The sequence below is a fragment of the Urocitellus parryii genome, chromosome 14 (genome assembly GCF_045843805.1).
Source record: "Urocitellus parryii isolate mUroPar1 chromosome 14, mUroPar1.hap1, whole genome shotgun sequence".
Classification (NCBI taxonomy): domain Eukaryota; kingdom Metazoa; phylum Chordata; class Mammalia; order Rodentia; family Sciuridae; genus Urocitellus; species Urocitellus parryii.
This window is the reverse complement of record NC_135544.1, coordinates 48,670,281-48,685,151: the sequence shown is the minus strand read 5'-3', so window position 1 is coordinate 48,685,151 and position 14,871 is coordinate 48,670,281. Positions and strand designations below refer to the sequence as shown.

Genomic DNA, 14,871 nt, shown 5'->3' with positions numbered 1-14,871 from the left:
TTCAGATGGTCTTGAATTTCATCTTCCAGATGATTTTTGACTATGTTCAGTTGAGATACCTCCAATTCTAGTTCTGTGATAGCATCAAGAGCTTCAGGCTCAGCCACTGGTACAGGTTGCGTAAATATTTCCAGTTCTACTCGCAGATAGTTGTTTTCTGCTCTCATGTAGGTAAGACTTCTGTCCTTTCTTTCAACGGATTGCCTTAAAGTTTCATTTTCTCTTAAGGCCTGAGAACACTTATCTAAATCCTTTTGTAGTTGTGAACTTTTTTCTTCGAGTTTTTCAATAAAAACTTCTTTCTCATTTATGACTTGTATCAATCGCTCCTGTTCTTCTATGTAAGATGCCAAAATTTCCTCAGTTTCTTTTTCATCAGCAGTCATTTGCTCAATATTCTTTTTGAGTCCTGCTATTTCAAAGTCCTTCTCTTGATTGAGTTGAACTGCACATTCGTGTTTCAGCTTTAAGGCCGAGGTATTCCAATCATGTGCATTGGAGAGTTCCTGAATAGTCTGCCTGTGATTATTTGCTTCTTCCAACAGTCTTTTTTCTGCCTGGTGCAGTTTGGCTTCAGTCTCTTCTTTGTCTCTTTTGAGAGTCTCCGTGATAGTGTCTTTTTCTTGAGAGATTTGATTGTAAGCAGCAATAGATTCTTCCAACTTACGCCTTACATCGTCACGTGCTAAAATCAACATTTCATTTTCCGTCTTGAGTTCAACAGCAACTTTTGTTAAGTTTTCATTGAGCTGTTCCTCTTGAGAAAGATTTTGCCTTAGGTTGCTAGCTTCAGCTTCTCGTTCTTTAGGCATGTCATCCTTACAATGACTGTTAGAGTCTTCATTCAGAGAGGCTCGATACTTACTCTTAAACCCAGACAGCTCCTCTTCAAGTTGTCTAATGTGATCCTTAAGCCCAAGGTTTTCCTGCTGGACGTTTGAACTATTTTTTTGTGACTGATTTAGCTGATCTACTAAATCTTCTACTTTACCTTCAAGCTTCTGCTTAGTTAAATGCAAATCACTGAGGCTCCGTGCATTCTCAGTTAACTTCTCCTTCTGCACATGCAGCTCTTGGGATATGTTCATCTGCTCATCCTCAAGTTGATGAACTCTCTTTTTTTCATCATCTAGATCTTGTTCCAACTTCTTGATGACAAGGTCTCCTTCATTTTGTTGTTTTGATAGCTCATCTTGTATCAAAATCATGTGCTCTGTAGCTTCCCGATTCCGATGATCCAGTTCTTCTAACTCAGCTATCAGCATTTTCTTTTCATTGATAGTCTGATTCAGTTCTTCCTCCTTTGCCTTCAAGTGAAGTTTTAAGTCTAGTAATTGTACATTCAAATTCATGTCCGTTGAAGCTTTGTTTTTCATGACTTGATAGTCACGGCTCAGTTTTGACAGTGACATCTGAAGTTCCTCTTTTTCTTGACTCAATGATGACTTCTCTTTTTCTAGAGCTTCAACGTGCATTTCAAGTTTCAGATTGTCTTCAGCAAGACGGTTATCCTGGTTTAAACCATTTAGTCTCACGATTTCCTTCTCCGCATCAGCCAGGGCTCGTTGAAGCCTGAACACTTCTTCCACTGCTGAATGCTGAGGAAGGGTTCTCCCCTTTTCTGCCACAGTAGAACTCTGCTCCCAAACTGAAATTTCATGCTGATGATCATATATGTCTGGACTTTGGTTTGGTTGAAGAGTCTTGATAGTATTTAATACTTTGCAGATTTCACTTGAGTCAGAATGGTGCGTTCCCTGAGCCTCAGCAATCTGCCTCGAGTGGCCAACTTCAGATTCATGTTTTGCAACTTCAGTTGGTAATCTGTTTGTTTCTTGTTGTGATAAAATTATGTCACTAAAGTCCGTGTCATCATCACGAAAGGCTGAAAAATGACTACCGACCAGGGAACCGAGCGGAGCCGGTGCAGTTGTTGTTGGTACACCACAAGCTCCCGAGCGTACTGATTGAGCAGCTGCCTGTAGTTGGAACATTTGATCTTGCAGTACAATCTGTCCTGCTTTAGGATGGCTGATCTCTACCTCTTTCTGTGGCAGTTGATTTTGGGAACTTACAGACTGATGGTTTATTTGTAGCTCTGATGCTTCATGCTTTTCTTCCAGGTCAGTACAGCACTTTTTCGGTCCTTCATTCTCACATCTTAGTGTGGAATCAGTAGTTTCCATTTCCTTTCTCCCACCATGATGTAAAGCTGCTTCTGGGTCTCCTAAGTCATCCAGAAGCATCTCCCTGTTGAAGGTGGAGCTCTGGCCGGTGAGGAAAGCCAAGCTGCTCCCCACCTGACCCAAGAAGTGGCCCAAGCCTGAGCCCAGGCCTCCAAACCAGGACCACATCGTGGCCACTTCAGTGATCCATCGGACCAGCTCTGAGAAGCGCGTCCATCACCATCCACTTCTCTGCCCCGAACGTCCTCCGGCGTTGCCGGGGTCGATTATGACCCAAGCGCTCAGAATTCCTCAGAGCGCGGGGTTCCTGGGGCTCCACCAACACTAATCATCCCTTCCTGCCTGTAAACTCAGAAGCCTGTCCTGCGCTTTGACCAGGGACTGGCATCCAGTAGCACACTCACCCCCTGCAGGGCCTCTGCTTCTTCCCTGCACTTGCCTGTCAGCTATTGGCTCACAGGATTGGGCAGGGTTGGCTGGGAGGAGCTAGAGACCCAGGAAAGTGTCCCAGTTTGAGTCCCAAGGCAGTGTGCTGTGGAGCCAGGAAGAATCAATGTTGTAGATGAAATCCAAAGGTAGTTCACTGGACAGTTCCCTCTTGTCTGGGAGAGGTGGGCTCTTTGTCCCATTCAGTTGCATTCAGTTGACGAGGTGAGGTCTCGCTCCACATTAGAGAATGGAATCTATTTAACTAAAAGTCCCCGATTCAAAAGTAAATCTCACCCCATAACACCAGCACAGACACACCCAGAATAAAAGTTGGCCAAGTATCTGGGCATCGTAGCCCAGACGAGTTAACATATAAAATTAACCATCACAGAGTCTTAATCAGTCTCAGAATTCAAATTATAATACGGATTAAATTTCACTAAAGAACCATCTTTACCCTTTCCAAAAGTAAACTTTTGCTGTTAATCTATAAATTTTCGAGTTCATTTTAATATTATTTGGTCCTTGTTGATTCTGATTGAAGTTTATTTAAGTGCTCAAAAATTCCGCTTAAATTTCACTTAAGAAAAATTTGTTTTAGAGCCAATAGGTTGATGTTCACTTCACCTATGGTTGTTTATCAGTGCCAAATATAATCCAGGTTTCAAGAGTACAGAGCGAAATAGAAAGTTGAGAAATTTTCTACTATGGAGTAACAATCCTAAATGTAATTCCCATACCTCTAAGGATCAGAAGGAGTTAAGATAAGGCCCTGCTTTCCAAGGTGTTTAAATTCCAACAAGTTAATGAGGAGGCAGTTTTGTAGAGTTGGGGACAAAGCAAAGAGAGGAAGCACGTGGGCTGTAACAGACAGACCAGTTGGGACCAAAGCAATTTTGGAGCTAAACTGACAGAATGCATTTATGAAACCTCTCTCACAAGCATGAGTTGAACAGTAAATGAGAACATAGTGTGTGTAGTTCTCACCTGATGGCTGGTGCAGAGAAAGTGGCCAACAAATGGAGCCTGCTGCCACTTTGTTCATATTTGCCTTTTTGTTTCCTTTAGGATCATTTTCCTTATTACCCTTTAGAAGGGGTTTGGGTTTGCTCCCATTACTCTCTTCCCAGAGCCCATATTCAGGAGACTCTTTTCCTTGAGCTGTTCTTTCTATATGTCTGTTCAGGAAACAAAACCCCAAGGTGGCAGAAATAAAATTTTAAAAAAGGAAGAATTTTTGGAAAATTAATGGTTAAATAGATTCTAAGGATCATATGAATCACCTCATAATGTCTCTTGCCTTCAAGATAGAGCAAGTAGACATAATTACTCAGATTGCTATCAGAACCTAGTGACTGCATTTGTGTCCTGTGCTAGAAAAGGAAATCTTCTTGGTCCTTCTTATTCATCTCCAAATCTGAGAGAGAAGTCAGGCCTGTGTTAGTCAATGTCTCCTCATAAAAGACTAAAATAAAAATTTAAGCCCCTTTTAGCATCTGCTGAAGTGAGAATCCACGCTGTACCCCAGCTGTGTCTACTGTTGAAGAAGGCATCAACAATACCAAGTGTCCTTTTCTCCCTTTAGACCATTCCTCCTGTGTGTGTGTGTGTGTGTGTGTGTGTGTGTGTGTTAGAAGACTTTTTCATCACTTTGACAACATACCTGAGAAAATTAAATGAGTAAATATTTATTTTGGTTCAATTTCAGGCTCCATTGCTGTGGCCTGAAGTGAGGCAGATTACCATGGCAGAGAGCCTGGCTTCAAAACAGAGCTTCTCAACTCATGGAGATCAGGGAAATGGTGAGGGGAAGAGAGGACTGAGGAATATGATGTACCCTTCCAGGGAATCAACTCCAGTGGCCTACCCTCCAACTAGGCCCTACCGCCCACAGTTTTGACCAACTCCCGATAGTCCTGTCCAATCATGAACCCATCAGTGGATTGATCCACAGACGAGGTTAGAGCTCAGGATTCAATTCACCTTTCTGTAGAGTCCGTTCTGAATGCTGGTGGATTGGGGTCCAAGCTTTCAACACATGACCTTTGGGCAACATTCCAGATCCAAATTATAGCAGGGTGCCTCCTTCTCTTTAGGTGTTCTGTGTTTGTTTATTGTTTTAAATCACAAATAATGATCCTTTTTCAGTGTAAGACCTATCCCATTTGGCTTGAATCTGGTTCCAGTGGTTGTTGCTCCTCCTGCTGAAAGGCATTTCTGATCACTCAGATTCGGTCTTCTAGCATGGTTCACTCTGACCACAGCTGTTTGTCATTTTGTATTTCTATCTGAGAGAGATACCTACCTAGTGTATTCGAAACTGACCGTCCAAATAAAAGCATTTCTCTTCTTCTCAATATGTTTGGAATATTCCTGGAAACTATGGGGGATATGGAGGGAAAACCCTGGCTCATTCGCGAGCACATGTGACAAAAAGGATCCAGTATTCGTAAGTGTATCCTTATCCATATATTCAGTGCCCAAAAAGTACAAGGTATTGTGGTAGATATTGTGAACAACATAAAGCTGTGTTATATACATTTCCTGCTATGAAGTGCAATTGAATACAGTCAGTCAATGGAGAAGCTGTTACATAGAGTGATCCTTGAATTATAATGCAAGGTCAGCCATTGACGACTGTGGTGGTGAGGATCTCATATGGGGGAAAAGACTAAGTAAGAAAGAATAAAGCCAGAAGTAGAGAGCCCTTAATAATGTGGCTTTGTTAAAACACAGTTGAAGGTTAAAGTAAGGAAAGCTTTTTGAGTCTATAAACATAGGGTGATAAATTCTATGCAAGATATTAAGTTTGTACTTCTTTTAATACCTCATGATTCATTCAAACATTTTCTTATAGATTTCAGTAGAATTTTTAAATCTCTTTAATATGGGCCTTGTCTCGTTTCTTTTTTTAAATTTTTATTGGTTGCTTAAAAAAAAATTACAATGATCTTGACATATCATATTTCATACATTTGATTCAAGTGGGGTATGAATTCTTATTTTTACCACGTGTACAGTTTGCAGGATCACATTGGCTGTACGTGCAGGTTTATACATACTGCCATACTAGTGTCTGTTATATTCTGCTGCCTTTCCTATTCCCTCCCTATCCCCCCTTCTGTCCCCTCCCCTCCCATAATCTCTCTCTACCCCAGCTACTGTAATTCATTTCTCTCCTTTTTTTCCCCCTTTCCCCTCACATCCTCTTCTATGTAATTGTGTGTAACAATGAGGGTATCCTTCCATTTCCATGAAATTCCCCTTCTCTCTCCCATTCCCTCCCACCTCTTGTCCCTTCTAATTGGTAGTCTTCTTTTCATGCTCTTCCAGCCTGCTCTGTTTTGAGTCCCCCTCCTTATATGAAAGAAGACATTCAGCATTTCTTTCCTAGGGATTGGCTAACTTCACTTAGCATAATCTCCTCTAATGCCATCCATTTCCCTGCAAATGCCATGGTTTTGTTATTTTTTAGTGCTGAGTAATATTCCATTGTGTACAAATGCCACATTTTCTTATCCATTCATCTATTGACTGGCATCTAGGTTGGTTCCACATTCTAGCTATTGTGAATTGTGCTGCTGTGAACCTTGATGTAGCTGTATCCCTATAGCATGCTCTTTTTAGGTCTTTGGGAATAGTCCGAGAAGGGGAATAGCTGGGTCGAATGGTGGTTCCATTCCCAGCTTTCCCAGGAATCTCCATAATGCTTTCCAAATTGGCTGCACCAATTTGCAGTCGCACCAGCAATGTACAAGTGTACCTTTCCCCCCACATCCTTGCCAGCACTTGTTGTTGTTTGACTTCCTAATGGCTGCCATTCTTAGTGGACTGATTTGGTATCTTAGAGTGGTTTTAATTTGCATTTCTCTGATTGCTAGAGATGGTGAGCATTTTTTTCCGTGTATTTTTTGATTAATTGTGTATCCTTCTCTGAGAAGTGTCTGTTCAGGTCCTTGGCCCATTTGTTGATTGGGTTGTTTGTTTTCTTAATGTTTACTTTTTGAGTTCTTTGTGTACTCTGGATATTAGGGCTCGGCACATTTGTATCTTTAAGAATTGGCATAATCAATGAAATGTTCCGCACACGTTTGTAGGAAGATTAACATAACACTCCAGTGACAATACAGTAGTAGAAGGCTTGATTTGGACTGAGAAGTTGTTCAGTGAATGCTATATTGCCCATAAATTTGAATTCTCATTATCATAAAGAAGCAAGGTGGAAATAAGAATTTAAGAGAGTGTTGGGTCTATGGCTCAAGTAGTAGCTCGTTCACCTAGCATGCGTGAGGCATGGGGTTTGATCCTCAGCACTACATAAAAAATAAATAAATAAATAAATAAAATAAAATAAAGATGTTGTGTCCACGAAAGGCTAAATAATAAATATTTTAAAAATAGAATTTAAAATAATAGTCCATAAATGTTATGTACAAACTGTGAAAGTAGATTCGTCAACAGATTAATTGTCTGCCTCGAGCTAGAATCAGTTGCCTACTGATTTGCCTGGATGATGTTCTCAATTCTGGTTTTTTTTTTTTTTTTTTTTTTTTCTTTCATTCCACTGGGCAAACATCTGCCGGGCTTTCTTGATGGCAACATAGTGATTACTGAGCTCCACCCTATTAGAAATACAACTAGTTTTCAACTCATGAAAGTCTATAAAAGCCACTTTTTTAGAAGTCTCTAAACTTTGGAACTATTCAATGATACTCTATTTTTGCCAGCAATAAACAATATATATATATATATATATATATATATATATATATATATATATATATATATATTTATTTTAATGTAAAGGGCAAGGTATTGAACAGACACTTCACAGAAGAAGCAATACAATCAGTCAATAAATATATGAAAAAATGTTCAACTTCACTAGTAATGAGAGAGATGCAAATCAAAACTACTCTAAGATTTCATCTCACTTCAATCAGAATGGCAATCATCAAGAATATAAGCAACAGTAAATGTTGGCGAGGATGTGGGGGAAAAAGGTACACGTATACATTGCTGGTGGCACTGCAAATTGATGCAGCCAGTCTGAAAAGCAGTATGAAAATTCCTCGGAAAACTGGGATCGGAAGCACCATTTGACCCAGCTGTCCCACTCATTGGTTTATAACTAAAGGACTTAAAATCAGTATACTAAAAATTCATTAAATTTCATTTAAATTAATACAATTTAACAAAGTCAATTTAAATAACATTTAATATAGATTAAATCATTTAATATTAACTATATAATAAAAATATTAATAAGATTAATTTTAATAAAAATCCACTTAGTGGTTTTAGAAACTACAGGTATCAGAGAAATATTAGCTATATATTCTACTTTTGTCTGCTCTCTCATTTTGCCTAACTTAAGCTAGAAACTTTTGTTTATCTTTTATCTTAATTTACCAAGATAAAAATGGGAAGACAAAACACCCAGTAGCTACAAACATCAGCTTTTCCTTTTTTTTTTTTTTTTTTTCTAAATTTTGCCTTAACATTTACATTATTTTATCCAGTATCCAGGTATTTTCTTATGTTTTTATGTTAAAAGCATATGCCGTTTGATTTCAATCTCTTTTCAAATACATATATCTAAATCCCTGTTGCTTCTGCCATTATAGTATTTTAATTTAATTCCATCTTGATTTTTGCTTTAATCTAACAATTATTTGGAATTGTTTCTATGGCCCTAATTTCATTGTATATGGAATTTTTTTTTTTTTTTTTTTTTGAGGAGTCAAAATTCTTCTAATTTTAGATGCACAAAGAATTGCAGCCTGTGTGATAACACCTTTACGGAATTGGCTGGCGTTTTCATTGTGGTCTAGGGCACGGTAAATTTTGGTGGCTGTAGCCTGTGTGTTTGAACATGATATGTAGTTTTGTGTGCATGGTACAACTTCTTGGTATAGCTCCTCAGTCAGGCTTCTTAAGTGCATTACACAGCTCTTCTCTATCCCTCCCTGCTTGTTGGTGGTTCCTTGTTTGGGTTCTGAGAGAGGGATGTTCAGTTGATGCCTTTTATTCTGCAGGGTTTCCCATGTTTTTGCTCTATGTACCCCACGGTGTGGTACCCCAGATAACTATCTTATTGTTGTCCTGTGCTCTGTGATCCCTGGTATGTAATACTGAAAGCATGAAGCAGCCTGTTACCTCTCAGCTTCTGCAAGTGAACTGTTTCCTTGCACGTTCTATGTTTGCTTTTGTCTTTTCAACTTGATCTACTCTTTCATAATCTATTTTTGTGTTCAGTCCTTGAAATTCTCATTCTTATTTTGGATCACTGAGCATTTCAAATGTCCTTTTCTAATTTCTATGAGGATTTGGTGGTAGAAGGAGAAAGAGAGGTGAAACATGCTCATTTTCAGCCTTTAAGATTGAACCTCAAATCTTAGTGTAGTTTTGATTTTCACTTCTCTAAGTGCTAGTGATGATGAGCATATTTGCATAAATTTGTTGATTAATTTTATATCATCTTGGGAGAAGTGTCTGTTCAGGTCCGTGGCCCATTTATTGAATGGGTTATTTTATTTTATTTATTTATTTATTTATTCGTTCGTTCATCCATTCATTTATTTATTTATTTATTTATTTATTTATTTATTTATGTGTGTGTGTGTGTGTGTGTGTGTGTGTGTGTATTTAGATTTGTGAGTTCTTTCTATACCCTAGAGATTAGTGCTCTATCTGATGTGTGATGGGGCAAAACTTTTCTCCCAAGATGTAGGATCCCTATTCACCTCCCAGATTGTTTGTTTTGTGGAGAAGAAACTTTTTTAGTTTGAATCTATCTCATTTATTGATACTTGATTTTAATTCTTGTGCTATAGGAGTCTTATTAAGGAATTTTGGGACTAATCCCATATGATTGGAATTAGGGCCTACTTTTTCTTCTGTTACATGCAAGGTCTCTGGTTTGATTCCTAGGTCCTTGATTCATTTGAGTGGAGTTTTGTGCATGGTGAGAGATAGGGGTTTAATTGCACCTCCCTCCAGTTAGAATGTCAGCGATTTTTGAAAATGGCAGCTATGATGAAGACAACAACAGTAAGTGTTGGTGAGGATTTCAGGAAAAATGTACACTCCTACACTGTCGGTGGGACTGTAGATTGGTGCAGCCAATATGGAAAGCAGTTTGGCGATTCCTTGGAAATTTGGGAATAGAACCACCATTTGACCTAGCTATCCCTCTTTTTTGGTCTATACCCAAAGGACTTAAAAACTGCATACTACAGGGACACAGCCGCATCAATGTTTATAGCAGCAAAATTCACATTAGCTAAATTGTGGAAACAACTTAGTAGATGAATGCATAAAAAAAAAAATGTGGCATTTATACACAATTAATATCACTCAGATACTTACCCTCTCGCTCAGTCCAGGAGACGCTAGTGCCCTTCACTACCTCTGTCAGAGCCTGGTTCGGACAGCTGGTGCCTCGGAGAGGACAGGCTGATCCTGCCTGCCTCCCATGTACCCTTTGTCACAGGGAGCGACATTCATGTGAGACCAAATAAAATCCAGTCATAGACATTAATAGAATATCTCAAAAAAGTATTTAATAAAAAGGCTAGCAAATACAGGGTCTTTAATGAAACTTTAATAAAATTTATGAGACAAGGAAACTGAAAGCACAATATTTTCTTAGGAACTTTTCTGTTTGGTGTTATTCTTTACAATATAGCAGCTTTTCCTAAGAATGCAGGGAGTATGAAATTTCTAAGGCTATCTTGCTGTGTTCTCCATTAAACCCCTTGTCTTAAAAAAACCTTGGATCTAGATTAATCTTTGTAATTTTCTGAGTACCTGTATAACATATTTTTCTCAAGAATGCAGTGAGGTCGCCGTTTCCAAGAGCTCTTCAATTCTGAAATATAAGAAGTGTGTTTCCAGGCATTGAAACCCAAAGGCTCACCTAGACACAATGGAGTGAGCAGAATATATAAAAATCTCTCATGACAAATCTGAACTCTGCTTTTCCCAACCGTGTGAAGTCTACTGGAATAAGATTCCAAGTAATTTGGCAAGTCGAAGCCAAATATATACTTTGATATTCTTCTCGGGAGTAAGCCGTGTGATGTTACAGGAAGGCAGATTTTAGTGCTGAATTTCTGATCGTATCCCCCCAAAAGTTGTTCCATGCATATCATGCAAGAATGTAACCTCCAAAAAATAAATAAATAAAAGAGAGGACATTTGACGTAAGAAGGCTGGATAATATTTGCATGTTCGTGTATTTTTACCACACATCATACCTTCTTATTTCTTCCTTGCTCTGATTTGAAGCATATGCTTTCATTTTTCATTTTGGCTTACCGTGTTATCACTTAATAATAATTCAGTAAATTTACTTAGAACAAGAAAGTCACCTAATGACTCATGTCTTAGAGATGCTTTCAAATAAAAGTAATTGTGCATTTTGTACCATAGAGTATTCCCAGTGTTTCCTAGAATTGTTGCAACTGATGCTGGAGGCTTTGAAATAGAGCAGGAGGCATAAGGGCCGTGGCTTGTGACCCTTCCCAAAGTATGTAAGATTGATAGACATTGAATGCAAATAAACAACTATGCATCATTGAATTTTTTCCTGTCACTAAAATGCTAGTAGAGCTCAAGGAATTGTGAGCCTCTTTGTCTGCAGTACAGGAAAAATAAGAAATTTAAAGACTTGAGTTACATACAATTTCTGATAACATACCTTAGGTTGGTTCTCAGCTTAAAAAACACAAAAAGAGAAATGTCATCATTTTCCATAGCATTGGGAAACTTTTCATAGGTGGGAAACTTTACTATCAGAGCTCATCGGTTCTCAGACATTTATATGTTTTGAATACTTGGCCAATGTGACTTTGGGATGCGTCCTCCAGTTGTTGTTTCAGTGATTTTGTTCATGCCTAACAACTGATGGCATCTTAATTTTGGTAAAATAATGTAAATGTTAAGGTGAAATTTAGAAATAAGAAAGGAAAAGCCGATATGTGTGTAGCTACTAGGTGTTTTTCTTCCTTTTTTTTTATTTTTGTAAAGTAAAGCAAAAGATAAACCAAAAGGTTCTAGCTTAAGTTAGGTAAAATCAAAGAGGAGAAAAAAGAAGATAATATTGCTAATACTTCACTGCCACCTGTAATTTCCAAAACAACTAAGAGCATTTTTATTAAAATTAACTTTATTGACATTTATATTAAATTATATAGTCAATATTAAATAATTCAATCTATATTATGTTAAATTTACTTTGTAAAATTGTATTAATTTAAATAAAATTTAATGAATTTTTAAATATAAATCATACTATAATTTAACATAAGTTAATAAACAATATCAATTAATAAAATGAATTTAAATCAAACCATAGTATTAATAAAAGAAATTTAAATAATACTACTAATAAAATTAATTTAAATTAGATTGATTTAAATTAGATTAATTTATATTAAATGATAGTATAATTTATATTTAAAAACATATTAAATTTTGTTTAAATTAATTTTAATAAAAACGTTCTGAATGGTTTTAGAAACTACGGGTGTCAGAGAAGTATGTGCTATGCAATCTGCTTTTTCGCTTCTCTGATTTCACCTACTTAAGCTAGAAACTTTTGATTCATCTTTTACCTTAATTTATCAAAAGGTTATAACTACTCCTGTTGTAAAGCTTTTCATCTTCCAAAAACTGTTGTCAGCTTATTTCTCTCCCCAACTTGTTTTGATCAAATGTTTTATAAAATGTGTTTATAAGAATGATTGTAGAGCCCCCAATAGTATGTAGATAAGCAGTCCAGATATTTAATGATACATTCTTACTAATTAACTTTTCCATTGGCAATGGATCATGTGATCCCACTTCGGGCGGGGTTGCCTCATAAAAATACTCTTCCTTCTGGACATATTTATCATCTGGAAAACTGAATTAATGTGAAGTGACTTTCGTAGAGAAATGGAAATCAGCAAAATGGATAGGGGTCATAGAATTTGGATTCAAAGCATCTTAGAATTTATCCACTAAGCTTCCTGTTTAGGTCCTCCCCATTGGAATTTTCGCTTGGTAGTTGTACAATGTTATCTTGGATAAACTAAATATTCTCAACGTTTTGCAACATTATATTTGGTTTTCATGTACTCTGAATCTGAGACATCCTTCTCATGGGTTGGATTTCTCTTGTTTCCTGTGATTGCATGTATCGTTTTTATCTTAATGCCATTAAGTGAGGTTGGAACTAGTGGTTCAAGAAGGCTGCTCTGTACAGTGGCTCACAAAAGTACATCAGAATTGATAACTGGTGATGATTATCTGCTACATTGGAACAAAATTCTATAAACAAAAAGTGCTACAAAAAACAAAACAAATTTTTTAAAAAGTACTATAGCAAAAAATCACAACAACAACAACAACTAAAGAAATAAAATAAAATACCTAGTAGCCATACACTTACATATACCAGCTGTTTTGCTTTCTCTTTTTGTCTACAAGCACATGCGTGCTTTTTCAAAAGGCCATGCTGTAAAACATCAAAAAGGGTTATGGCTTCTTTAGAATAATGCTAAATATTTAGAAGATCCTGGAGTACAGCTCTGGCCCTGTTGTGCAGGGACACTGGCGACGGTGTAAAGGTGGGCATGAAATCTGCAATGGGTGTGAAAAGAGGACGCCCAGGTCCACCAAGTCCAACTCCAGCGAGGTTACTAAGAGGCACCGCTGCAGAACGTGGGACCAAGAGTGGATTCCCGTTGGTGCTTCTGCCAGCTCTTAATTTGGCTCCATCTTTAACATTTCCTGGTAAAGGGGTTCTGAAAAAGAACTATGAAGCACGGGTTGGGGTTGTTGATTTGGTTTCGGAGGTGTGCTGGGGACACTTGTTGAAGCCCCTCCAAGGCAACTCCTCATCCACTTTCTGACACCACCATAATCTTTATTCAACAAGTGCTCCATTTCGTCCTCTGGAACGTCCAGGATGCTCCCCATCAACTGCAATACTTCACGACGACGTTTGCCTTTTGTTGTTTGGAAATGAGCGATTAGAAGGTTTCGCATGAGGACTTTGTCCACTTTTCCTTCTGCGCTGTTGACCAAAGTCGACAATTTCTGTTGTGCGTGGTCCAACATTTCTTTTCGGAGCTCGTTTTGTTTTTTCAGTTCTGCCATCTGCTCTTCCTTGAGATCTAAGTCTTCTCTCAGTCTGGAAGCAGAATCCCACAGAGCATTCGCTTGATCCAAACGTTCCTGCAGTGATGTTACTTCTCCTTCTAGCTTTTCGGCCTTGTTCTTCCATTCAGCTATTGACTGTTTTTCTTTGGCTAGTTCAGCAGAATGCAGAGCTTTCTCTTCTTCTTGGAAGTGTTGAACCTCGTTTTCTCTTAGGATTTTTACTTTGGTCTCTTGAAAAATATCAGAATTCAGTGTTTGAGCGTCTCCTCTCTCTCCAGGCAACTGGGCTTTTAGTTCTTCAACAGTTTTCTGCAAGTTCTTAATTTCCTCCTCTCTTTCTAAAATTAACTGGCTATGCGCAGCATTCATCTGCTCATACTTGTACTTAAATTCATGCATTTCCTCCTTCTGCTCCTGTAAAGACTGAAGTAGTTGCATTTTATGCTGGTTTTGATTTTCAATTATATTCAGATGGTCTTGAATTTCATCTTCCAGATGATTTTTGACTATGTTCAGTTGAGATACCTCCAATTCTAGTTCTGTGATAGCATCAAGAGCTTCAGGCTCAGCCACTGGTACAGGTTGCGTAAATATTTCCAGTTCTACTCGCAGATAGTTGTTTTCTGCTCTCATGTAGGTAAGACTTCTGTCCTTTCTTTCAACGGATTGCCTTAAAGTTTCATTTTCTCTTAAGGCCTGAGAACACTTATCTAAATCCTTTTGTAGTTGTGAACTTTTTTCTTCGAGTTTTTCAATAAAAACTTCTTTCTCATTTATGACTTGTATCAATCGCTCCTGTTCTTCTATGTAAGATGCCAAAATTTCCTCAGTTTCTTTTTCATCAGCAGTCATTTGCTCAATATTCTTTTTGAGTCCTGCTATTTCAAAGTCCTTCTCTTGATTGAGTTGAACTGCACATTCGTGTTTCAGCTTTAAGGCCGAGGTATTCCAATCATGTGCATTGGAGAGTTCCTGAATAGTCTGCCTGTGATTATTTGCTTCTTCCAACAGTCTTTTTTCTGCCTGGTGCAGTTTGGCTTCAGTCTCTTCTTTGTCTCTTTTGAGAGTCTCCGTGATAGTGTCTTTTTCTTGAGAGATTTGATTG

The 14,871-nt window shown here is 37.9% G+C and overlaps 1 protein-coding gene across 13 annotated transcripts in view; it reads left to right on the top strand.

Moving 5' to 3' along the window:
• LOC144250108 (chromaffin granule amine transporter-like) overlaps positions 1–14,871 on the top strand; it is a 236,043-nt gene that overhangs the window by 142,494 nt on the left and 78,678 nt on the right. The window contains exons 17-18 of one of the 13 annotated variants that reach the window (XM_077792539.1): positions 8,356–8,455; positions 9,549–9,668. The exons of the other annotated variants lie outside the window; for them this stretch is intronic. The gene's annotated coding sequence lies outside the window, so the exon portion shown is untranslated. The remainder of the gene's footprint in view (positions 1–8,355; positions 8,456–9,548; positions 9,669–14,871) is intronic. 13 annotated transcript variants of the gene reach the window in all.